We start from the raw sequence: 27,300 nt of genomic DNA, 5'->3' as shown, positions 1-27,300 counted from the left end.
CTGAATCATATGTGCCCAGGCCTTGCATTCCAACTTCCACTTTTCTTAAAAAGCCCCATGTTCTGAAAGATGGAATTATCTCAAAGAAAAGCATTAATTATGTCAAGGCTCTCATGAGATGTAGCGCTGATTGCTACCCAAACATAAAGTCTTAAAGAAATGAATCACTTTTGTCTCCACCCAACTAATCATAGCACAAGTTTCACTTCCTTTTTTCTTGGGAAAATTGACCTAGTTTCAAAGGAAAGTTCCAAATATATTTTAAGCAATAACTACATTATTGCAATAAGTGTAGAGCCTTGGGCAAAGTCCTGACACACACAACACAAATTTGCAAGTAGAGGTTCCTTTGTATTTCTTAATAGTGCAATCAGTTCTTCTAAACCGTGGTCACGTCTCATATGTTGCACAGTCCCCATGGGCAGTGAAATTAGAGGTAAACTACACAGTCATTTGCTGCTAAGAATTTACAAAGAAACAGAATATAGGACATAAGTGCATGCATAATTATTCCCAGCAACAGAAAAAAATCATGGAAAAATTCACAACCAATTAGCTGTCTGCATACATGCTAATTGCTATCTCCTAGAGGTGTGCCATCAAGAATGGCATGCTTGTCTATGTGAATGGGAAACTTGTGAATGAGTGAGAGTGTGGGTTCCTAGGTAGAAGAAATTCTTATCTCACAGGTTCAAATTCTCCAGACTCATGAATATGACACATTAATATTCATTAAGTGGAACACATTATCATTTTAGGAGATTACTATTTTCATTCCATCACATTTTCCAATTAGGAGTTCCACTTTTGCAAATAATCAGCTTTCTGTTGCCAAGGGCTGTTCAGCTGCTTTCGGGCAAGGGGGTCTGGAGCCAAGTTAAGCATCCATTTAAGAAACAGGAGAACACTCAAGTACAATTCTATTTTTTAATGGCAGGTTAATCTTGCTGCCATGAACCTGATCAAAGAGGAGCCAAACACAAAAGTGAAAAGGCAAGACTCCTTTTGAGAAGAGGAGCTCGGACAGGGAACTGGAGATTTTCACCCGTTTCCTGGTGGCCTGCAGTTATGAAGAAATAAATGCACCATGTGAAAGAGTAGAACTCTCACAGAGATAGGAGAAGAGTAAGGGAGATCTCAGAAGGCAATGTTAGAACTGACAACCATCCCTAGATGCTGATAGCAGAACAGAGAGAAACACTTAACAAATGCGTACATTTCTCCCAGACTAAAATTTAAGCTCTAACACTTTAATGTTTAGATAAGCTTTACAACCTTGTTAGTGAAAAGCAGGTGTTAGTTGAAACAAACAAATAGGAATCAAAGGCTGGTTTGCTTTTAAAAAGGTCAAATGCATTTGGGATGATCTAATTTGAAATATGATTACTACTGATTTGTCTCCAATTAAAGCAGAATTTCTAAATAGAGCAACTCAATTTTATTTAAAATATATGTAAAGAATTTATGTAAGAATACATTATAGTTCCTTTTATGATAAAAACTATTGTTTCACTCTATATATTGCATTTATGGAGAAAATATAAAGAAATATATTCTTCTCATGCACACACACACACACACAGACTCTATTCTCTCAACTGTTTTCAGCACCAAACTCAGAGTTCTAACTCAACATATGAAATATGTAATAAAGTAAAGACATCCAAAGTATAAAGGAAAATTCAATATTCCCTTGAAACAGTAAACCCAATTAAATACATTCTTCATTCTTGTAAAAGTTTCCTTGGCCATGGGTTTTAACACAGCAATAGAAAAGTAACTAATATATACAGACAGCATTGAATTCCAAGTGTATATGTGTATGTTATTAAGAAATTCAAAGTTTTCTGTGGATATTTCTAAATGGGAAACTTCTTGTCTAACAGATATGGCTCTCTATGTTCAATCCTCAGTTCAGAAAAATAAATAGATACAAAGACATTTATACGTCCAGATTCTTCCTTCTTCTCCCCCGCCTCTCCTCCTCCTCTCTCTGTCTCTCTGTACCTCTTTCTACTTCTCCTCTTTTCATATGCATACATGCATTTATGTAGATATAGAATAATATGAAACACATGAGAATATATAAAAACTAATGCAGATATTTAATAAATTTGAAATATGCAGTATACTAAACTCAAATCATTTCAATAAAATTGTATTTCTTATTTATATAGAAAAGCAATTTATTCCATTATAAGCACTTACACAGTTTGTCATGCAGAACAACAAGCCCGATGATGACACAGGTCAACCGAAATGGAGATGAAATCAAACCATGGTGGTCAAGTACTAACCCCTAAATAAGCCTCTCTTATCAAGGGTTAATTGAACTTTAAAAACAAATATGAACTAGCAATTCACTATTTCTCAACTATACAGTGGTGTGAGTGTCAGTTAAAAACATACATCTTCATAGTTTGGTGGTCTTGAGTTTAAACACAGACACACACACACACACACACACACACACACACACACACACACACACCAAAAACCATTTCACAGAAAGGAAGAAAATAATGTGGAGACAACACAAGAAATGCATTAGTGAGGAAAACCATAAGGGGAGGGAGGAATCTGGAGTCTTAACTAAAGAAACCAAGAGAGTCTGCTTTTACACAGCAAAATGCATATCCTGGAAAGTCAGGTATGAGGGCCTTAATGTAGGTATCTATGACCTGATCTCCCCTTATTCCTGAATAAAAATGACATCTTAAAAATATTTATAGTCACAGCTCAGACACCCACCTCGCTTATCTACTCTGGCCTTTTACTTGAGAATCTGAAAAACATGGGACAAAGGATAAGAAGAAAATTAATTCCACATACTATTCCCCATTTCTGAAGCAACCATAGACATGGGTTTGTTACTAGAACATTCCTGAAGAAAAATTTAGATATAAGGCTGAAGCTTTGTTGAATTAAGTCCCCTGGGTAAGAGTGAGAAAATACCCATGGTTTTGATTAATAGTATTGTTGGTGGCACCTATTGTAGACTGACACCTGAAATCAGAGTCTGTCATCATTATGTAACACAAAGAATTCAACTTTAGTTTCAGATTTTTCAGATCCCACAAGGCAACACCCTGCCAGCTTAAGCTATGGCAAGAATGAACTCACTATAAGGACTGAAAGACAGGAAGTTCAGCAGTGTGAGGATTCATCAAGTGGCTTGGCTTGTAAGTACTGTTTGAATGAGTATTCCAAATCATAAGTTTCTGATCATCAGCAACTGACCCAAACAGAGACTTGTGAGGCAGATGCTGGGAAACAACCTCTACTACTGCTGTATGCCTGGTCTCTGTATCCACCACTTTTCCTTCTTTTGGAACTGCACTGATGGCCCATAGGCAGATGGTATGATCATCTGGAGCACTAAGTAAGTGCCCTCTCAGGTTGGGATTCCAAGAAAGACCATAAACTTCCTTCTGAGTGTTAATGCTGTTGCAAATCTGGGTTGTACTCTCTAGAGGGGTCTGGGCTAGAAGGATGCTTTGTGTAGTCAAAAACAAACACATCGCTGGATGGAGTCTTTGTTGCAATGATACAAGGTTTCTGGGGTATGCACTGAGCCCTGTGTTCTTGTCCTTCGTGGATCATGATTTCTATTTCAATTTTCCTATGGACAGAGTCCACACCTCCAAATGCAATTTTCACTGTCAGTGTGATGTATCAAACTGAGCATCATCATTATGGAGTTGATCGCTAGCTGTCACTGGGTATTTTCATTATTCAGATGTGTATGTTTCCAGGACAAGCAAATGAATGCTGAAGGCGTTGGAGATTCAGAAGTCATGTGTTGTAGGAGGGGCTACATGTGTTGTAGGAAGGTTATGGGTCTCAATAAAATTTATCTATGCAAACATTTTTCTACATGGTCTTAAAAAATCATAAAATCTAATTAAGAGGATAATTCTATCTATAATAAGGTAAAATGATTTAATTTTAAGAGCAAATACAATAAGTATGCTGATATCAAAGTAAGTTTGTGAAATATATTAAAAATTGTTAAATAAGTACAATGGTATTCTTCCATGGCCCAAAATACTTTACATTGTTGAAATTGTAATGTTTTTTTAATTCCTCTATGCATTGTGCATATTTTCCACTTGGTTCCTATACAAGCTGATCTCCAAAAATTTACTTAAAACTCAAAGCCTCAAGTTAGTGAAAAAAGACTTTACTAAAGGGAAAAAGAAAGAACTCACACTTTCTAACTTCAAAACTTAACTATAAGCAATAGTTGAATGTGTTTATTCTATTGCCAGGAATTAGGCTCTATCTACATCTCTATCAACAGTTGCATGAAAAAAGACAATATAGTGTATGTCTTTTCATGCAGCAGCAGAATTTTCTTTTGCCCTGAATCACAATGAAATCACGTAATCTGAAAGAGAATTAATTTAACCAGAAACTGAGTGAAATAATGCAGACTCAGAAAGGCAACCATCATAATTAGCATAATTCTACCATATAAGGAATTTGAATGTAAAAATGAGAGATGATATATAGATAGATGATAGATAGAGATAGATAGATAGATACACAGATAGATAGATGACAGATGACATGACCGTAAAAGGGGGCTATGCAGAGATCTAAAGAGAGAGGAGTTGGAAAACAAGAAAGAGATAAACAATGAAAAAGAATCCCATGTTTCTCTCATATTTAGAAGTCTGACTGCACAAACACACATTTACATGTACTGGTGACAAACAGGCAGAGCAGTGAATGTTTTCAGGGAGGACAGTGATCAACAGGAGATAAGAAAGAAGAGCAGGAGGGAGCAGTGGGCAAGATACAGTGATGTACATACACAAAAATCTTATACAATGAAACCCATTTGTTCACATTAAGTAAAATACTTTGAGAGATAAAATAAATGTTTTAAACATTTGTAGCATAAGAAAAGACATGAACCAATGGAATATAGTATATTGAGAGTTCAAAGGAAAATCCAGATAGTATCTGGAAATTGAATTTCATTAATGACATAATAATGATTTCATAGGCAATTTAGACTGCATTTTGTAAATGTTGTGGGACCAATATGCCAGGCACACGACAAAGAAAGGCTTTGTACTCCTGCCTCACATTGTACACTAAAACTAACTCAAAGAAGACCCAAGATAAGGTCTTAGAGGGAAATGATTAAGGTTTATTTTGAAGCAAAGAAAATCTTAAGACAGGGTTGGTCTTTACAACAGATTCTATGCCACTACACAGGCACAAACACGAGAAATCAGTAAATTTTACTTTCTCAAATTAAAAATGCTTTTACTTAAAATTTTTCAAAAAATGAAAATCAGTCTACTACAGGAGGAGAGTATTCACAAATAATATAACATAAAAAATAAGGGATCAGTGCAAAGACTATATGAAAAAGCTTATAAATTCAATTTTAGAAAAGACAAACAACCTAATTAAAAATGTTCAAAGGTCTCCAGTAGGAATTTTTTCAAAAAAGGTGAAAAAACAAACCAAAAAAACAACTTTTAAAAATATTCAATATCACTGGTCATTAGGAAAATGAAAATGAAAATCACAAGGAGAAATCATTCCATTTCCCCTCCACTAGGATAGTTAAAATAATAAATAAGTTTGGGTACTGTGTGTAGAAATTTAAAATCTTGTAGTTTCTGTTGAAAATACAACATGATAAAGACATTTTCAAGTAAAAGTACCTGAAAGTACCTCAGAAAGTTAGGTCTAAATCTTTACTCATCCAAGAAATTCCACTTCAAGATAGATTTGTAAGAAATCAACTCATACTGTTTATGACATGGAGTAAAAGGAACACTCATCCATTGCTGGTGTGTGTGTAAACTCATACAGCCACTGCAGATATCACTGTGGTGATTCTTCAGGAAATTTGGAATTGATCTACCTCAAGGTCCAGCTATTCTACTTTTTGGCATACATTCAAAGGTGGCTTCATCCTATCACAAGACACTTTCTCAATCATATTTATTGCTACTTTATTCATAGTATATAGAAATTAGAAACAACCTAGATGTTCCTCAACAGAAGAATAGATAAAGAAAAGGTGGTACATTTACACAATGCTAAAAAATGACATCATGAAAGTTGCAGACAAGTGGATGGAACTGGAAAAAAAAGTCATTCTGAGTGAGATATTCAAGACCCAGGAAGATAAAACAGTATTCTTATATATGTGGATAACAACTGTTTGTTCAATGATAATGATCCTTCTGTATACTGGGAAGATGTGTTGCTCTCATTGTTAATAAAAACCTGATTGACAGCTAGGCAGGATTTTCAGGGGAGAGAGAATTCTGGGAAACAGGAGGGCAGAGTCAGAGGAGCCCTGAGTCAGAAGCACAAGAAACAACATAGGAAGTTCATAGATGAGGTAAACAAGCCTTGGGTAGCACATAGATTAATACAAATGGGGTAAGTTAAGTTGTAACCGCTGGCTGAAGACAAGTCTAAGTTATCAGCTGGGCATTTACAATTAATAGTAAGTCTTTGTGTGATTATTTATGGAGCAGCTAGCAGAACAGAGCTGATCAGTGGAATAGATAGAAAACCCTACCTACAAATGGCACTCACCATCTGGCAGTGTAGACCCACATAAAACCTGGGAAAGCTTTTAAAAAGTTCCAAACGCACAAAAACTGAATCAGGTGTAGCTTCCTATACTCACAGTCTCATGCCTGCCACAGTGCAAAGACAAGTCTTCCAGCAATATTCCTGTAGTACAGAGCCCGTTACCAACCTCCATGCACTACTGTGATGCATTAAGCTGAACAGCGCTGGTGGCTGACAAAAAAGTTTTGTCTCATATGATCAGAATACAATATAGATGCTCAGTAAAGACAGTTCCCGATTGAAAAACCTTCAGGCAGGTACAATGTGTTCAAAAATATACATAGGCTGAAGAGAGAAAAGAGAAAGGACATAGACAGTCATTTATTAAACCATAGGTTAAAAAAATAAAGTCCTTAAAAGGTTAATAAAGTAATAAAAAACATAATAAGCCAAAGAAATATGGGAATTCCACAGAGTCTGAATTCTATAAGTTATCACATCTTCTTTGAATTTTTAGATTGTTGACAAATTAGTGATAACTGCTAAAACACATTGGGTTATAAAGTCTGCTAAATTAAAACAACCTACATATTTTAAAAAATGTCTTTACTTCAAATTGGAAGTCAAAAGGTATGTTGCTTTAGGGAAAATGGTATGCTTTTGTTACCACATAAAACAAAAGGCTATGGATTTATTCTAGAATAAAGATGATCAGGTTTGATCAAAGAACACCCCAGCACCAAAAGTCATGACGATAGACATAAGTAAAAAACTTGGAAGAACTACAAGACGTGTGATGTATATTTTACCTGCTCAAACACAAGACAAACTTTGCTGAGTTGTGTACAATGCACAGTCTATGCTTATATTAGCCCAGATATATATGTTACCTTTGAAAGTTTGTGTATTTTCAGAGCAAGTGGACAAGACATCCTATAAAAATGGATGGTCCAGGTGACCCAGCATCCATAACAGCTTCAAGGCTGCTGGCTGAGATAATCCAGTTTCAAAAATACTTCAGCCAAGACTTAACAATTACTGTAGTTTTCCCAAGGTTTCCTCCCCCCAAAATATCAGCACCCCCAAACAACAGGGAGCAGTCTAACAAAAATAGTGACCACATTCACAAAAGATGGATTATGGATGTTTGTAATCATATAACAGAGTTAATTATAAATTTTTATTGGTCATAGTCAGGAAAAAACCTAGGCAAAGGAGTTAAATACAAAAAAGTCCTCTTTTTTAAAGGTAAAAGGGAGATACGATATAAGAATGATGAGATAAAAGGGTAGATTATTGGATTTACTCCAATTCAAACAACTATTAATCTCAAAATATTTTACATTGGTATGGATTTTTGTTTATTGATACAAGTTAAATATTATTATTATTATTAATCTGTATGTATATTTCTACTCTAGTTTGGGATATTGTGTTTAAGCAGTTCATTTAAAATGTAATGTATAATTAAAAATACAGGTTAGTAGTTAATCATCTATAATAATAAAACTTTTGGTCAAATTAGGTATGTTTTCAAGGTTAGACAGATATATTGTCTTCAAACACTTTTAAAGACATACAGAATATGGAATTAAATATATTTAATAATGCAAGGCTTTTCATGACAATGAGACATATCTACTCCTGACAGCACCAATCTACTTCAGAATAGAATGATGGGCATCAAAGAACCTACATATGGAGTTTTTCTTTCTTTATGGCAAAAGCTAGCCATTTGGTCAAAGAAACTGTCATTACCTCAACTGCTGACAGTATATTGTCCAAACTGGACCACTAGAACACAAAAATTAATGACTGCAAAATAGGACTACGACAATCCTTCAATATTCTCTGCTTCTCAAAATTGTCTGTCAGATAGACTAGGCCTATAGATTAAAGTTGAATGTCCCAATGTTAAGAAGAACTTTGAGTGACCATCCAGACAGCAAGATATCTCTGTTGTCAGGTAGCATATACACTTCTGAGAATTTTAATGAAGTTGAAGACTAAATAGTCAAACTTTTAGTTTTCGTTAATTTTATTAAAAGAATAAAAGGTAAATTAGGTATTAAACGTTAGACTCACAAAGACAAGATAGATAATAGAGTATTTTCTATAATTTTGCCAAATATAAATACAAATGGACTGCCTATTATAACTGTAATTCTTGCTTGATAACTGTTTTTATTATATATAGTTTTACTATGTTAAAATTAAAACTTTCATTTTAATTAGATAAAAGGGGGAATGCTATGGAATAATCTTTTTGTACATTGTGAAGAATGTGCTGATGTCTTAATAAAATGTTGATTCACTAAGAGCTCAGTCGAATTTTGGGGTCAGACAGAATGTTATAAAGAAGGAGAACCAAGATGTAAGAATTTCTAGGCAGACACAGAAGCAACATGGGCACTTCATAGGTGAGGTAAATGAGTCTTAGGTCAGCGCATAGATTAATAGAAATGGATTAATTTAAATTGTAAAAACTGGCTGGAGAAAAGCATAAGCTACCTTCTGAGCATTTATGATTGATTATTAAGTGATTATTAACTCTTTGTGTCTTTATTTGGGGAGTTGCTGGTTGGACAGAGCTGATTAGTGGTCTAGACAGAAACGTCTTCCTATGGATAACCAAGCTATAATCGATATAACCATAGATTGTAGATATATTGTAAGATTGAAGTAAATAGATTTATCTCATTAGGAAAGATAAATATAATAGAGAGATATGGATGTACAGGGACTGTAATGGCAGTATCAAGTGGAGGGGGGAAGGAAGAGGCGGTTGTAGGCTGTATTATGGAGAAAGACAGCTAAAATCAAAGAACATATGAGGGCAGGCATGGAAAAATGATGTAATAGAAGCTTCACAAACTATGCAAATAGATGGAGGTGATCTAAATAAAATCATCAAATAATGGGGAGACAGACTCTCAGATGACCATCTCGTGTCACCAAACAAAGCTTCCAGTACCAGGTTTGGGTTACAACTAATTGAGTTGTTGGCCAAAGGGTTCCCATAGGAATCCACAAACAACCAGGATGTTGAACTTCACAAATTGACAGCAAGTCCCCATTTCTGAAGACAACACTTACAGAACTCACTGAAGATGGAGATGTTGACCTTGTGCTTACATAGGGCCTTCACCCCTATGTCCCAGCATTTTGGGCACAGGAAAGTGCTCTACAAGTTATCAGAACAGAAACAGAAACACCAAGCCCACAACAAAGCCTTTATCTACAATGGTATACTATCTCCCAGATATGCTAGGGCCATATTAGCACAAAGTTTGTAAGAGTTAAGAACAAATAACTTATTTGACTTAAAGGTTACTGCCCAAGATAGAACCTATACCCAAAACTATTTGCATGGCCAAGAACCTGAGACCAAGTAGCTTAGGGTAAAACTAAATAACACGAGTCTAAAAAAAGGGAAAAAACGTTAGGATAAAATGTCTCCTGATGATATTATGCTGTACTTGTTTATCAGTACCTTATTCCAGCCATCATCAGAGAAACTTCCTCCTGCAGCAGATGGAGACAAAATATAGAGACTCACAACCAGATATTACACAGACAATGAGAGACCTTGAACCACTCAACCCCAAATGGGATGTCTCCATCAAATCATTCTCCTCAGAGCTCAGGCAACCCTGTGGAAGAGGAATCAGAAAGAGTGCAAGAGCCAGAGTCGATAGAGGACAGCAAGAGAACAAGGCCCTCTAAATCCACATGAGTAAAACCCATATGAATTCACAGAAACTGACTCAACATACACATACCTGCACGAGTCTGCACCAGGTCCTCCGTGCTTATGTTAGGGCTTCCAGTTTGATGGTTTTATGGGATTCATCAATGTGAAAATCAGTGGCTTTATGGTTCTTGGGCATTTTATTGGAATCTTTTCCTTCTGTTGGTTTGTCTTATCCAACTTTGATGTGATAGTTTACTGAATTGTCATTTATACCTTCTGAGAGAGGGAAAACCTGTTTTCTCCAATGGAGTGATACTGAATACATTTACCACTACAAGGCAGGCTTCATCTCATGTTCATTAGTAGCTGACCAACATACAATTGACTGCCCAAAAAATGTGAATATCAAAACATGTATGTGAACATTTCATTCAGTATTGCTCATAACAGCAAAGAGACAGAAGTAAATCACATGACTCTCAATTCATGAATACCTTAAAAATTTCTTAACTGATGGAATAATGGTATATTCATATTAAGAATATATTCATAGTATTTGATACCAATAAAGCATAAAATTGTGACACCTTTTTAAATGTTATGACTATATAAACCATGGTTTTATCCTTATACTCACCATTAAGTGTATTCCCCACCTCACCAAGGAAATTTCTCTTTGCAACAGACAGGGACCATTAGAGAAAAACACATCCAATCAAAATGTACACTGGTGGAGCCCACTTCCAATGAACACAACTGTAAAACAACTCCTGCACCTAATGCTCATGTATCATTGCAGAAGAGGGAGCAGAAAAAGTGTAAGAAGCAGAGGATTAGGGAGTTTGCTGTGCAGTTGTGTCCCCTTCGAATGTCAGAAACTACACTCTGTTAAGCCTCACCAACATCACTACCCAAACATGAGCTGAAAATAAACAGCTTGCCTGAGGATTCAGAAAGCAAAGTCAGCCACAAGCTATAGACACCAGGAGGTGGTGGTACTCAACTTTAATCCCACCACTTGGGAGTCAGAGGTAGACAGATTTCTGTTAGTTCAAGGCCACACTGAGCTACATGAAATATATCAAGTCCTAAAGAGAAACAGCTCACACAAAGATGATCTCAGCACTTGGGATACACAAATTTAATTCCAGGACTTAAAAGAAGTATTTGAGACAGGAGCAGGATCTCAGAGCTAGCATTCATTCTCCAGTCACAGTGAGGATAGGAAGACACTGAAGTCTCTAGCCACACTGAGGAGAGCATAGCAGTTTGACTGACTGAATCTGAGGAGCAGTGAAGTGGGAAGCAATTTGAGGATCACCCCCTTTGGTCTGAGCTGAGGTAGAGGTAAGACCTAGGGGCTGGTTGCTTTGTTTTTTTCTGATTTTCAGCTTGAGCCTTGAAGCCTAGTATCAGTCTCTGGGTAATTTATTTTCATGCTACACACAACAGCACTAGACATGCTGAAGTAGACAAGGAAAGCCCACAAGGTCTCAACACTGCATAGAAAATTATGAACAACCAAGAAATCCTGAGAATGGGAGAAACCACCTTCTCTAGGGAAGAGCATAACAACTGGTTATCCAATACCAAATGGTAATCCCTGAAGACATATACAATCAGCACCATACAGACTAAGCAGGTTATATTTAGGAATGTATGTAAGTATGTATGTATGTTTGTATTTGTTTATAACAACAATTAATAAAAAAAAAAGAGACCGGGGAGAAGTATATGGAAGGGATTGAAGGAAGGAAAAGGAAGGGGGAAAATGAAAACAAGAAAAATAAAATAAATAATTTAAATAATCTAAGTGACATTAGTCTGTCCAATAGAACACCACATTTTCAATTCCATTTGTGCAAAATGCTTAGAATACATAAATTCATAGATACAAGTTCTTCTTGCTTGCTGAAGGCTAGAAAATTTGGTATAGAATAGGCAATGGATAGAAATGACTTCTAATGAGTGTGCAGTTTCCTTTAAGAAATAAAATTGCTCTAAAGTCACATACAGTGAGTTTTGTAGCTGTCTGAGTTCATTATGTAGTAAAATGATTTAAATTTATAACGCATTAATTGCATCTCAAATATAAGGGGTGTGTGTGTGTCTTACCTCTTCTACACAAATTTTCTCTTCTTTCAGCTATGTTTCAATTTCTATGCAAGATGTGCAATTATCATTTTCTTAGGAGACTCTGTTATTATTTTACCCAAACTCAGAAAGCACCAGACTTCTCACCAAAATATTTAAAGCATAGAAGGTGTGATGCTGTTGATTTCCAAGCCCAACACTGTGAATAAACTTCTCCCTAATGAGTAAAACATCTCCCTTTGTCACTCAGACCTCCACACAAACAGTAAACCAGAGGAGGACACAATTCTAAACTAGGAGCAGGTTTTTTAGAAATGAGGACAAGTGAATAAAACACAGAAGAAAAATTACAACTATTTACACAGATTCCATCAAAGTTCCATTGACACGTAAGGGGAATTATGTTGTTGTTGCTTTGTTTTTTCGAGACAGGCTTTGTTTGTGTAGCGCTGGCTGTCCTGGAACTCACTTTGTAGACCAGGCTGCCCTTGAGCTCACAAAGGTCCACCTGCTTCTGCTTATTGTGCACCACTGCTAGCCAGCAACAAGAAGAGTTTGCCCCCTCCATTGTGGGAAGCTGATAAATGAAAGCACAGAAAATAAGACCTGGAAGTGCTTAGAGACAACACATTCCAGATGATTAATTTTTAAATGTGAGGATATCAAAAGCCAGGAAGGGGAAATATTCAGTTCAAGGTCATCAAGAGATTCAAGGCCACATATTCACACTTCTCTTCCTGAAACATATTGTACAATTAGAGATAGGAGAAATTCAAAGTTATGTTGATGAAAAAGAATAGTTCTGCCATGAGTTCACTACACACAGATTTAGCATCCACGTGAGTGCTGGTGATTAGACCCAGGTCCTCTTGAAAAATAGCCAATGCCATCTCTCCAACCCCATACAGAATTTCTCAATGAATACTCATGCAAAGGAATAAGGCAGGAAAAGATTCCTTGCCTTAGTATACTTGACCTAGAACACAGCTGCAACCTAGGAAGCTCTGAATCTGTCTTAAGTTACACAAGAAACCTAAAGAGGCAAGTCTGATCCTCATTCCAAATGTAATCTTTAAAATGGTTGTCCTTGCATGCATTAAAATGCTTTGGGGCTAGGAAGATGGTTCAATAGGTAAAGACGGTTTGTTGCACAAGGCTAATGAGTTCAGTTTGGCATTGAAACCCACCACTAAAGGAGAGAACTGATTCACCAAAGGTATTTTTGACCTCTATGTGTGCTCTGTGGCATATGTATATCTGCACACACAGACACAGACAAACACACACACACACACAGATAGAGAGAGAATATGAAACAGTAATAAATTTTATTAAATTAATAAAACTTTTTTACTTGAAACTTTAGGATATTACTTCTATCCCAGCTTTTCTTTGCAGACCTTCATAAACCTAGTGTGCTTCTTCTTTCATAGAAAACACTTTTAATATTGAGACAAAATTTACATTTTTTATACTTGTCTTTTCAATGAATAGGTCATTTACAGGTCTGTCTGTCAATATATCCTCAAGTACAGAGGCTTTTGGGAGCATCCATGCTCTCAGACACTTCATTTCACTTCATTTGCTCTTACCCTTCAACATTGGGACCTACAGTGCTTCACAGAGATCATTATCTCAAATCTTCTGCCTTCTAGATTAAACTCAGGTAAATTCAAAATCAGTCATGATGCCGATACATTATGTAGTGTTGACGTTCCAAAACATATGTGGGATAGTAACAACTACAATTCAAAGTTCTATAGACTTATAATTCAAAGTCACATTACTTACCAACTGCTTATGTCATTTTGTGCTTGAAGAAGCAATGATTAACTGAAAATATCCAGGAAGAGCATCCTGGGGTCATTCTCTAATTCCCACTTTTGTATCAGCTCACTAAGACAGAGTGTCACAAGTTTGTCACATTGATTAATTGATGTTTGAGAAACATTGACCCTATAAGTTAGAGTAAGTTACCTTGAGGAGAACATGGCAGTGACTCACAGGATACAAGTGGATTAGACATGGGAATCACCATGCCAGAAATGATAGATATTGGGGAAATAGGGAACCAAAAGAGGTCATATAGGTCTAGTGAGTCACAGAGCTCATGAGGGCAGGAACTTATGATATTCTCCACAGTATCCCGAGGACTGTTTTTTATTCAAAGGAAATAAGTCACACCCACCTTAAATTGGGTCTAAAAATTGAATGATTGCCTTCCTCTCCCATGTGATAAATGCATTCATTTTCTACATATTACTCAATTGTCCAAGGATGCATATATTATAGAGTGTAGAGTGATACACAAAACTAGATCTATCCAACCCCAAAGGTGTTATTTATTTTCCTGAATGCACAAATGATCCAATGTTAGCCATTATCACTTTGGTTTTAAAATCAACCAAGATCCTTTCTCCTGTCAGAGTGAAGAGACAACAAAGGTCCCACAGTTAAGGATGGAGATAACCCAATCACAGAATGCAGTCTACTTTATCACCTTCTGTACTGCACAGAGCAGATTACCTATCCACCTTCAGTTGTTGCAATCCCTTGCAACTACTTTAATTTCAAATATTGATTAAGAAAAGATGAATTTTGGAAAAGATTGTACTTGTCTGCAAGTGAATATGAAAAGAAATTAAATATCCTAGACAATTTAATTTCTAATTGATGTGGCATATATAAGTCACTTATTTTATATACATACAATTTGTTTCTAACTGTGTTAGAGTTTGTGTGTGTGTGCGCGTGCGCGTGCGCGTGCTCGCGCTCGCGCACGCACATATGAAAAGAAACAAAGGAGAAAGAAAGGATTAAAAGACTTTGAAAACAGCCAAAATATCTCTCCTGGAGGTTCTTCAAAGATTCCAAACTCGGAGTCCATGATCACTTTGTAATATGACTATAATTGATACATGTAGAGTACTTCAGGGATTTTGAGTTTTCAATGTATTTTCACATTATATGATCTTAAGGGAAATAGTGTAACAGAAGTTGAGAATTATGATCCTTGCTTTTAAATGTGAATCAGTCTTAGAAAAATCAACTCTCTGCCTCTTCTCTCCCTCTCCCTCACTCTCCCTCCCCCCTCCCTCCTCTGTGGTTGCATGTGTGTGTGTCTCTTTGTATGCCTGTCTCTTGCTCTCTCCTCCCTCTCATACATACTTATACATACATGTTTATGTGTGCATTTACACACACACACACACACACACACACACACCATAAATACAGAAGGGGGAGGGTGATGTAAGCAGACTCTGACTCCAGAATTGTTGTTTCACTACTATATTAGGAAAAGTTTTCTGTGGTAAAGGATCAGTCATTCCTTCAGCCCTGAATAAATATATATATGAAGGTTAGTTATTTCAAGGTTACAGCAGAGAGACCCAGTTGCTGTTCCATATTGCTGTACTCAGTAAGGAATTAATTGAAGATGGAGGATAGAGGTTTTATGTCCCGTTAGGTCCCAAGGCTGCTTCAGCCCCAAGTAAGCACACAAAGATATTAATTATTAAACTGTTGGCCAATGACTAGGGCTTCTTACTAGCTAGGTCTCTCTTAATTATGAAAGCCATTTCTATTAATCTATGTATTGCCACGAGGCTGTGTCTTCCCTGGTAATGCCCAGCATGTTACTCCTTCAGCAGCATGGTGTCTCTATTCTTGCAGATTCTCTCTGCCTTCTTCCTTCCTCTCATAGACCTGCCTATCTTCCTGCCTGGCCATTCTGGCTATTGGCTGGTGTTTTATTCATCAACCAATAAGAGAAACATATATACAGAAGGACATCAACCATCATCTCCTCTTTTTTCTGTATAAATAAAAAGTTTAAATTTAACATACTTAAATTGTATATAACAAAACAGTTATGAAGAAAGAACTATAGTTAACTTAACACTAATTAATACATGTTTTGATGGAAAGGAAAGAAAACTAAAAGCTAAATAAGACAACCAGAGCAGAAGGCTGGGGAAAGGTGCCACTTGGCCTTTTTTGAAATAGAACCTTATGTATTAGTGGGCTACCAGTCATTTAATACCAGTAGAAGAAGGAGTGTATAAGAAATGCTTTTGAAGTGCTACTTGTGTAGGATAGTAAAATACCACACACCATGTAAGGATTCTTAAGATCTTTTCATCCTGGTCTGTGCTATACACTCTAAGTGGACCATCATTTGTGATTCTGACCATTTTTCTATAGCAAAACAACAGAAAGATCTGTTCCCCATCCTGCACTTCATTTCTCAAATACAGAAGAGCACAGTAAAGATAAGAAACATCCCTGGAAATCAAGACAATGTCTAGACAGAGCTTTTCAGAGAAAAATAAATTGCTCATAAAAGAAGTGCTTGTTGTAAGAACAGTAGGCATGGGATTCTGGAACACACAGAGTTTGCATTACCACTGTGGCTTCATGCATCATCTGTCACGTTCCAAGGGAAGACATGCATTGAGGAGGTGACAGATTATAGGCCTGGTGAAAGCCCTCCAGCAGACCAGCATCATTACCTCCAGCCTGTCTCAGCTATCAGTCAGCAATTGGAAGCAGGCCCTTCAGAGCCTTTGTGACAGCTCATTCAGGGCCACTTCCCTTGCCCATTCCAAAGCCTCCGAAGTCTTCATATTCTCAACAGGGGAGTAGCCCTATTGAAATATCACAAATATGAAGATATTAAGGAATATTCAGGAAGGAAAAGGAAAATACCCCATTTACATATGCATTAACTATATACTTATCAAAAAGCTACTGAAATACAAAGCACTTACCAAAGTTTCATATAGATGTTTTCCATGAGCTTTCTGTATGTTACCATATATTCCTTTAATACTGCACCATCCTTCTCAGTCAGTATGCCTCAAGGTACTTTATTCTAGGAAGAGAGATGGTGAGCATCTTTTGCTTGCCTGTTGTGGTTGATCAATGAATCATGCCTACCTGGAGTACCAGTTGGAAGAGGATCAGGATGTGTTCTGCTCATTGCAAGCTAGGGGCTTGCTTGATTAGTACCATGTGCATTTTTCTCAGGAGAGAGGCTTCAGAGCTAGTAGTGTAAAATGAATTAAAAATTAAAGTAAAAAAGTGCATAAAAAGGGAAGAGCTAGTGCTTTGATTTAGAAAAGCAAAACTGCTAGAGGAAAACAGTGACATTGCAGATATCCAGGCAGTTAAACTCTCAGAAACATAGATATCTATTTAAAGGTATGACCACAGCGAGGTATGATTAAACGGGGTCATGAATATAAGTGAAGTGACAAAACCTGGCAGAAGGCAAGAGTTTCAATGAAAGGCAGCTATTCTTACTTTTCACCGTAGTTTAAGGTAAAATAATGGTTCCTTTTTCTGTGCTTTCACAAAAACAGCAGCAACAACAAAACCGAGTCTGATTCTCCAGTAAGTTGATTGCACTGCAACACAGTTTTATCCTTGTGCCTTTTGTCTTTGTGTATTGGGATCTTTGTGAAAACTGGAACTGTGACATTATTGTGTTTGATCCTCTAGGTGGACAGCAGGACCTAAGCAAATAGTAGGCATCAATAGAGGAGAGGAGACAAGAAAAAGGAGAGTAGGGGTGGCTTGGTGGAAAGAAGGATAAAAGATACAGTGAAAATATCGGTATAAGTATGTGGTCTCCACTTTCTAGAGCATTGAATTGAAAACACAGCTCAGATAGCCAAAGCATTCTTTCCTAAGTTCATTTTCCTTTCGCCTATTGTATATTTGTTGCAAAATAGAAGGTCAACCCACAGAGGAAAGCTGAAGCAGAGGCACATGCTTGAAGTACCCTGTACCTATATGCCATTATTGTCACATTGAACTATAAGTTACTCCTTACTTGTGACCCAGTGACCCTTACTTTCTGTACCAAGCCCAACTTCCAATCTATCATAATCTTTTCTAAGGAAAATCTGCTTGCCCCACCTTGAAATCTGTTATTTTTCATTTGCAATTCACTGTCATCACAATCACAGCGAAAAACTAATGGCCTAGGCCACCTGAATTGCCTTTGATATTTGAAGTCCAGCACGTTCTGCCATAAGGCATTGAGTTTCAAGCCTCAAAGTTTTGTATCTTTCGTATGTTTAATACTGAAAACAATATTTTTTCTCCTTATAATTTTCATTTGTGTGTCTACTATGAGCTTTTCATTATTTCCAGCCATCCTTGCTCTCATCTGCACAATAATCCATTTCATCATTAGGTCACTGGCTCCTCTTTTGCCTTCTCCTTTTTTATCACACTCGTGGGTTGCTTAAATGTCCACCCAGATGGCCGATCTAATTCCCTGATGTCTCTGTTCTTTGAGATCCTCATCTTTTGCAGTTATTTTTCTAGTTCCTACGCCAATTTCCAGCGATCTTCTTCACAATTTAGGCACTGTTCTTCCCTCTCTATTTTGTGATAATTACATTCAGATGCCCATATCAGCACGCTCTCTTTTCCATTTGCTAATTCTCTACCTCTAAATCATCCCGCTCATTTGACTGATAGCTTCTGCCTTTGTTTACATAGACAAAAAATAATCCATGAAGAAGGAGGAGGAGAATGAGGAAGAGAAAGAAGAAAAAGAGGAGGAAGGAGATGTAGAAGAAGAGGAGAGGAAGAAGAAAAAGGAGGAAGAAGGGGAGGAGGTAGAAGAGGAAGAAATAAATCTAGCTGTATTCTGGAACCCATGGATTGCATTTCTCAATCATTACTGGACTTTTTACATAAAGTATGAAACATGCCTAAATAATATTCTCTTCCATCCAATCAAAAACCCCAATGAACTTGTTTTTTTAAATCTCCAATTCTCGTGTTACTACTTTATTCTCCTCCTGTTTTTTATTTACAGTTTATTAGAAGAATTATATGAAACTTGTTTGAATTTCTAGCATTTCCTACTCTCTGAATAATAAATTACACTTTGTTTTTATCTTTTTATTTAAATTAGAAACAAGCTTGCTTCACTTGTCAATCCCAGATCTCTCTCCCTCCCCTCTCCTGGCCTGCCTCCCCAATCCCCCTAGCCCCCCACCCAATTCCAATTCCGCTCCCCAGGGAAGGTGAGGCCATCCATGGAGGATCTCCAGAGTCTTCTCATTGCATTCAGGGCAGGGCCTAGGCCCTCTGCCATGTGTCCAGGCTGAGAGAGCATCCCTCAATGTGGTATGGGCACCCAAAGTCCATTTGTATGTCAAGGATAAATACTGATCAGTGTAATTTGTTTTTTGTCCTGACATCTCTATTTATGCTACTATCACAAAGATCACTTGTGACCAATTTGTTGGTCTAGTCTAATGCCAGAAGTCATACACATGGCTATTTTCCAATAGTGATGTACATGTCCACAGATACTTCACACAGAAAGGTTCCTTATCTCTTCTCTGTAATTGAACTATATTTTATTGTATTTTTGTCTACTGTACTTAACATTCAAGTGCACCCAGAGCCCTCATCTCCTTGCAACTAGAGGTGTAAGAATAATGCTCACATGGCAGCCACATAGAGTATAAGTCCTTCCTTATTTTGGCTTTAAAAATATCTATAGATATTAAACTATGTGATTATTAAAAAATATCTGTGTGTATTGAAATGTAAATTAATTATAATTGGAAGAAGTTCTTGCAGAGTTTGTAGATAAGAGCATGCTAGAATGTATGTATCAGATACAAAGCTAAGGTGAGGCAATTTGATATGCAAGGAAGAAGAGTTTCCATTTGCTTATACAACACAAAGTCAACAAATGGAGAAAGTAGGAAGCTATCAAGGAAGAAAACAGACATCAAATATTTATGAGTACATAGCATCATAAAAGTTTTAAACTGTATTTTATTAAAATGCTACCACATGAAAGCCACAGTTTTAATTACATAGAAGGCATATTTGTTATTCATAGTTTTAATACTACTAAACAATTAAATATGATATAAATATACATAACCATAGGGCTGATTGAGTCATAAATGAAATGGCCTGTGACAGTGAAGATGGTAGGTATGCCGTCATAATGTTGTATGATAAAATCTGAGGACTTTAGAGGCAGGAAGTCTTCATGTTTAAGCTTGGTCTGGGGTGTATAATGGATTTCAAAGTCAAATAGGATTACATAATGAGACCCAAGGAAGTAAGGGATGGAAGGAAGGAAGGCAGGAAGGAAGGGAGGAAGGAAGGAGGGAAGGGCAATGTAGGTACCTCATGCTAGTAATCCCAACAAGGAATCAGGGATATTGTAAGTATTGGGGCATCCTGAGCTATGTATTGATATCCTGTCTCTAAACAAATAGAAAAAATAAATACTACCATATTATGGAAAAATATCAATCTATGTTACTAAGTCATAATGGAAAGTTCAGAGTGGCTTAAATAATACATTTCAATTAAATCAAGTATAAGCCTACACCTGCTACTTATTCTCTGAGAAAATGGCACAGATGGCAGGTTCTGGATTGCTATATTGGAGACATGGTTTTCGGGTTGCAGGAGTTGAAGGGAGACTCACTTGTTGCTATGTATTTGACACTTTTGTATTGGAGAATGTGTCCACATGTTAGTAAATCATAGCAAAAAAAAGTAGAGGAATAAAATACACAACAATCCAGAGTTTCTTTCTGAACTACAGACACAGAGTGAGACTACCAGTTCATGCCACATGGGAGAGTTCAGTAACTTGATTGAGACCAAAGTCAAAGTCAGCATCTCCTTTCCCCCTATCGGGTTATGTCTTAATTAGTGCCTGTTTAGAGACCTCTCTTGTTTTCCATGTGCTCCCTGGTAGCCCAGATCCTGTAGTTCTTGTCTAGTACTTTTACAGACTTCCCACTTGGCATAGGCATGCCTGCTTCTTAACCATTGCGTCTTTCCTACCTGAAAAAGATGAGTTTCAAGGAGTATTTGTAATTTAATAAAGACAGTCTTTCCCAACAATTACCTCCTAGGGTGCCTACCTTATTATTAATGGAACTAAAATACCACTTAGAGGTACACTTCAGCAGCTCTGCTTCCTGTCGTGGAAAGTAACACAGTATTTCCTCTCATTGATTCTCAAATTGCTTCTTTTGATATCATGATCTGCTTCTTAGTTCTAGTCTTCTGAGATTTTTATGAACAAGCTATAATTACTGTTTCTATAATGTCAATTATTTTTTATGAATTTAAAAGTGAAAAATTAATACTGAAAAATGATATAATTTAGGACATAGGGAATCCATGTATATTTAATATGGCTAAGAAAGAATTGCCTCCATATTTTAAATAATAAAATAATTAGTTAAATTATTGTATGCATACATACATACACACACATACATGTACCTGTGAAAGTAGGTCATCTGATGACAAATAATTTGACCTTTGGGGAGGAAACTACAGCAAGGCAGCTGACGTTACACATGAGCATAAAGCTGGTCTTGCAGAGGACCCTGTCACACCTAAAATGAGGCTAAAACACAAGCACACACACAGACACACACACAAACACACAGGCACACACATGAAAAATGGCTTAGGTCGTAAGAAGTAACACACTTTAACATCTTTCAGCAATATTTTTGTTAAAAGATTGACCTGAAAATAATTAGGGAGTTTCATTCTTTAAAGCTAGTTTATATTTTCTTCATAAGATATAACCATTTAGCGGATACATACATTTAAAAATCATCCTTGAGTTGGAAACTCACATTCTTCATGAAGTGAGATACCGCATCAGAAAGCTGGTAAATCCAGAACTGAGTTTACATAAAAGAAAATGCCACTGCCTTAAAGAAAACAAATGCCAGGAGATGAAATCAGCAGAGGAGCACGATGCGCACTATAAAAAGGGGGAAGGGGCCATAAAGGGGCTGTTAAGCAGGATCTCTTGGGAGCATCTAATTATCTGAGCATTTAAAATTATTTTACAAAGGAGAAAAATTGAAAGATAAATATACAACACTAAAGAAAGATATATATATTTAAGATCCCAAAATTCTACATAAGAAAGATACAGATATTTTGAAAGCAAAACTGAAACTTTCTAGGAACCAAAGGGGAGTAAGAAGGATGAAACAGCAAGTAGGGGAGGTAGAGGGGAGCTGGGGTGCATTTTTAGTATGCATTATATACTTGCCATGAAAATGGCCTTGTGAAGGACAGTTGTATGTGCAATAATTATACACAGTTAAGACAATTTTGAAAGAAATGTTTTAATGTTTAAAAATGAAAAAAAGAAGTAAGCAGATCCTCTTTGAGTTCAAGGCAAGTCTAGTTACATAGTGAATTCCAGGTCAGGTATGGTTATATAGTGATGCCCTATCTTGAAACAAAATTTTAAAAAATAAATAAAATTTCAGTGCACAGTTTGAATAGTAACTATGCTTAGCTTAGTGAAGAAATTAGGGACTGTTAGATTGATCCGAGAAGGTGATCCAACACTTAAAGCATTCTTCTGCAAACTTACTGAAAATCAAGTTTATTTCTGGTTCTAGCTTCCTCAGTTTATAAAACTGCAATATTCCTTTGTCTCTATTTTTATAACATTTAAATCAGAAATTATTAACTTATTTTTTAATCCCTCTAGGCCATTATAACTCAAAGTGATGACGGCTATGAGAATAATATTCAAAGTACAAATATATATATATATTTATCATTAAAATAATTTTAATGTAAATTAGAAACAGTGTTAATCACCATTATCTTCATTCTCCCCTCCTCCCCTGCCCACCACTGACCCCTTATTTCATTCCCATTCTGCTCCCCAGAAAGGGAGAGGCCTTCCATGGAGGATCTTCAAAGTCTGTCACGTCATTTGGAGCAGGGCCTAGGACCTCCCCCATGTGTCTAGGCTAAAAGAGTATCCCTCTATGTGGAATGGGCTCCCAAAGTCCATTTGTACACTAGCGATAAATACAGATCCACTGCCAGAGACCCAATAGAATGCCGAGGCTCCTTAACTGACACCCAAGATCAGAGGATCACATTGGTCCTATACTGGTTTTCCAGCTATCTGTCTGGGTTCCATGAACTCCCCCTTGTTCAAGTCAGCTGTTACTGTGGGTTTCTATAGCCTGGTTAAGACTGCTTTGCTCATACTCCTCCCTCCCTGCATCTGGATTCCAGGAATTCGGCTCAATGTTTAGTGTGGGTATCTGCTTCTGCTTCTGCTTCCATCAGCTACTGGCTGAAGGCTCTAGGATGACATATAAGGTAGTCATCAATCTCATTATAGGGGAAGGGCATTTAAGGTAGCCTCTTCCCTATTGCTTAGATTCTTAGTTGGAGTTATCCTTGTAGATCTCTGGACATATCTCTTGTGCCATATTTCTCTTTAGACCTACAATGGTTCCCTCTATAATGGTACCTCTTTTCATGCTGTCCTACATTTTCCCCCAGACTTATCTTCCTGTTTCCTCACTTCCTCCTCTCCCCTCCACTACCTCCCTTCTCTTTCTCTTAATTCCCTCTCTGCTCCAACCAAGCTCCCAATTAGCTCTGGAGATCTTGTCCCTTTCTCCTTTTCTGGGGAACCCTGTATGTCTCTCTTAGATTCCTCCTTGCTTCCTAGATTCTCTGGTGGTGTGGTGTGTAGGCTGGTAATCATTTGCTCTATGTCTAGTATCCATATATAAATGCATATATACCATGATTGTACTTTTGTGTAGGGTTCTCTCATTCAGGATGGTTTCTTCTAGTTCCATCCATTTGTCTGCAAATTTCAAGTTTCCATTACTTTTTCTGTTGAGTAGTACTCCATTGTGTAAATGTACCACATTGTCTTTATCCATTCTTCAGTTGAAGGGCAACTATGTTGCTTCCAGGTTCTGGCTATTACAAGGCTGATATGATCATAGTTGAAGAGATGTCCTTGTTGTATAAGTGTGCATCCTTTGAGTATATGCCTAAGAGATGAATTGTTGGTTCTTGTGGTAGACTGATCTCCATTTTCAGGAGAAACCACCTTACTGATTTCCAAAGTGGCTGTACCAGTTTGCACTCCCATCACTAATAGAGGAGTGTTCCCCTTTCTCCACATCTTCTCCAGAATAAACTGTCATTGGTGATTTGATTTTAGCCATTCTGACAAGAGTAAGATGGTATCTCAGAGTTGTTTTGATTTGTATTTCCCTGATGGTTAAGGATGTTGAGCACTTTCTTATGTGTCTGTCAGTTATTTTAGATTACTCTATTGAGAATTCTCTATTTAGTTCTATAAACCACTCTTTAATTGGGTTGGTGTTTTGGTGACTAGCTTCTTGTGTTCTTTGTGTATTTTGGAAATCAGCCTGTTGTCAGAATTTTTCCAATTAAAATAAAAAAAAGGAGAAAATAAAGTTTTCACTTGTTTGGTTAGTGTTACCCCCAAGATATTGTATGTTGTTTGTGGCTGTTGTAAAAGGTGATGTTTCTCTGATTTCTTTCTCAGCCCATTTGTAGTCTGTAGATAGTAGGGCTAGTGATTTTTTTTAATTTTATTTTCCAGTTTAAATTTAGATAAGAAACAAGGTTGCTTCACAAGTCAGTTCCAGGTCCCTCTCCCATTCCCTCCCTTCCTCCCGTGCCCTCCCCCCCCCCGTTATCCCCTTATTTCTCCAGGGAGGGTGAGGCCCTCCATGGGGGTGTGCATAGTGTGTCATTTCATATAGGGCAGGGCCTAGACCCTTCCCCAAGAGTTCAGGGTGAGAGTGCACCTTACATTGTTCTATGGGAGTCCAAAGTCCGTGTGTATACTTGGGATGGGTACTGATCTGCTGCCCAAGGCTCAGTAGATTTCCTAGGCCTCTTCACTGACACCCAGATTCAGGGGGTCTTGATCAGTCCCATGCTGGCTTCCCAGGCTAATGCCTGGGATTCAAGAGTTAACCTTTGTCTGGTCAGCTGTTTCTGGGGGTTAAACCAGCCCAGTCTTAATCCCTTTGATCATCAGTCCTCCCTCTCTGTTACTGGCTTTCTTGAGTTCAGCTCAGTACTTAACCAAGGGAGTCTGCCTCTTCTTCGATCAGCCACTAAATAAAGTTTCTGTTTCCCAGACTCTCTGGCCATAGGATTGTAGGCTGGCACTCCCCAGATCTATGTCTAAAATCCATATATGAGAGAGTACATGCCATGTTTCTCTTTTTGTGACTGGGTTACCTCACTCAGGATGGTTTCTTCTAGTGTCATCCATTTGCCTGCAAATCTCATGATTCTATTATTTTTTTCTGCTGAATAGTACTCCATTGTGTAGATGTACCACATTTTCTCTATCCACTCTTTGGGTGAGGGACATCTAGGTTGCTTCCACGTTCTGGCTATTACAAATAAAGCTGCTATGAACATAGTGGAACAGACATCTTTGTTGTATGAATGGGCATCTTTTGGATATATACCTAAGAGTGGAGTTGCTGGGTCTTGTGGTAGGTTTATTCCCATTTTTCTGAGGAATCTCCACACTGATTTCCAAAGTGGCTGAACCAGTTGGCACTCCCACCAGCAATGGAGGAGTGTCCCCCTTTCACCACATCCTCTCCAGCATAAATTGTCATTGGTGTTTTTGATTTTAGCCATTCTGACAGGGGTGAGATGGTATCTGAGAGTTGTTTTGATTTGCATTTCCCGGATGGCTAAGGATGTTGAGCACTTTCTCAAGTGCCTCTCAGCCATTTTAGACTCCTCTATTGAAAACTCTCTATTTAGTTCTGCAGCCCACTTTTTAATAGGGTCCTTTGGTGTTTTGGAGACTTGCTTCTTGAGTTCTTTGTAAATTTTGGAGATCAACCCTCTGTCAGATGTGGGATTAGTGAATATTTTTTCCCATTCTGTGGGCTGCCTTTTTGTCTTGCTGACTGTGTCCTTTGCCTTACAGAAGCTTCTCAGTTTCAGTAGGTCCCATTTATTAATTGTTGATCTTACTGCCTGTGCTACTGGTGTTATGTTCAGGAAGCTGTCTCCTGTACCAATTCGTTCAAGGGTACCACCCACTTTCTCTTCTAAGAGGTTCAGTGTGGCTGGATTTATGTTGAGGTCTTTGATCCATTTGGACTTAAGTTTTGTGCATGGCGATAGACATGGATCGATCTGCATTCTTCTACATGCCAGTCTCCAATTATGCCAGCACCATTTGTTGAAGATGCTTTCTTTATTCCGTTGTATATTTTTAGCTTCTTTGTCAAAGATCAGATGTTCGTATGTGTGTGGGTTAATACCCGGATTTTCAATTCGATTCCATTGGTCTACCTGTCTATTTTTGTGCCAATACCAAGCTGTTTTCAGGAAAAACAAAAGACCCAGGATAGCCAAAACAACCCTGTTCAACAAGGCAACGTCCGGAGGCATCACCATCCCTGACCTCAAGCTCTATTATAGGGCTAGTGATTTTTATTTTGAGTTAATCTTGTACCCTGCAACTTTGCTGATGGTGATTATCAGATGTAGGAGTTCCCTGCTAGAGTTTTTTGGGTCACTTATGTAAACTACCATATCATCTGCAAATAGTGAAAGTTTGATCTCTTCCTTTACAATTTGTAACCCTTGATCTCCTTTTCTTGTCTTATTGCTAGAACTTCAAGTACAATATTGAAGAAATATGTAAAGAGTCAATAGCCCTGTCTTATTCCTAATTTTAGAGGAATTGCATTGAGTTTCTCTCCATTTGGTTTGATGTTAACTGTTGGTTTACTGTATATTGATTTTATTATGTTCAGGTATGTTTCTGTTATCCCTGATCTCCAGGACATTTACCATGAAAGGGTGTTGGATTTTGTCAAAAGATTTTTAGCATCAAGTGTGATGACCATGTGGTTTTTCTTTTCAGTTTGTTTATGTGGTGGGTTACATTGCTAGATTTTTGTATGTTGTACTATCCCTGCATCCAAGGGATGAAGCCCACTTGATCATGGTAGACTATTTATCTAATGTGTTCTTGGAGTCGAATTGCCAGTATTTTTTTCTTTTGTTTTTTTAATTTTTATTTTTAAATTTAAATTAGAAACAAGGTTGCTTCACATATCAATCCCAGG

The 27,300-nt window shown here is 37.2% G+C and overlaps 1 pseudogene; it reads right to left on the bottom strand.

The window, feature by feature from the left end:
- Positions 1 to 2,924: 2,924 nt before the first annotated feature.
- Positions 2,925 to 27,300, bottom strand: part of LOC101844935 — a 34,207-nt pseudogene continuing 9,831 nt past the window's right edge.

The sequence above is a fragment of the Mesocricetus auratus genome, unplaced genomic scaffold, assembly GCF_017639785.1.
Source record: "Mesocricetus auratus isolate SY011 unplaced genomic scaffold, BCM_Maur_2.0 Super-Scaffold_4256, whole genome shotgun sequence".
In the NCBI taxonomy this organism is placed as follows: Eukaryota; Metazoa; Chordata; class Mammalia; order Rodentia; family Cricetidae; genus Mesocricetus; species Mesocricetus auratus.
The sequence above is the reverse complement of the archived record's forward strand: the minus strand, read 5'-3'. Positions and strand labels throughout refer to the sequence as shown.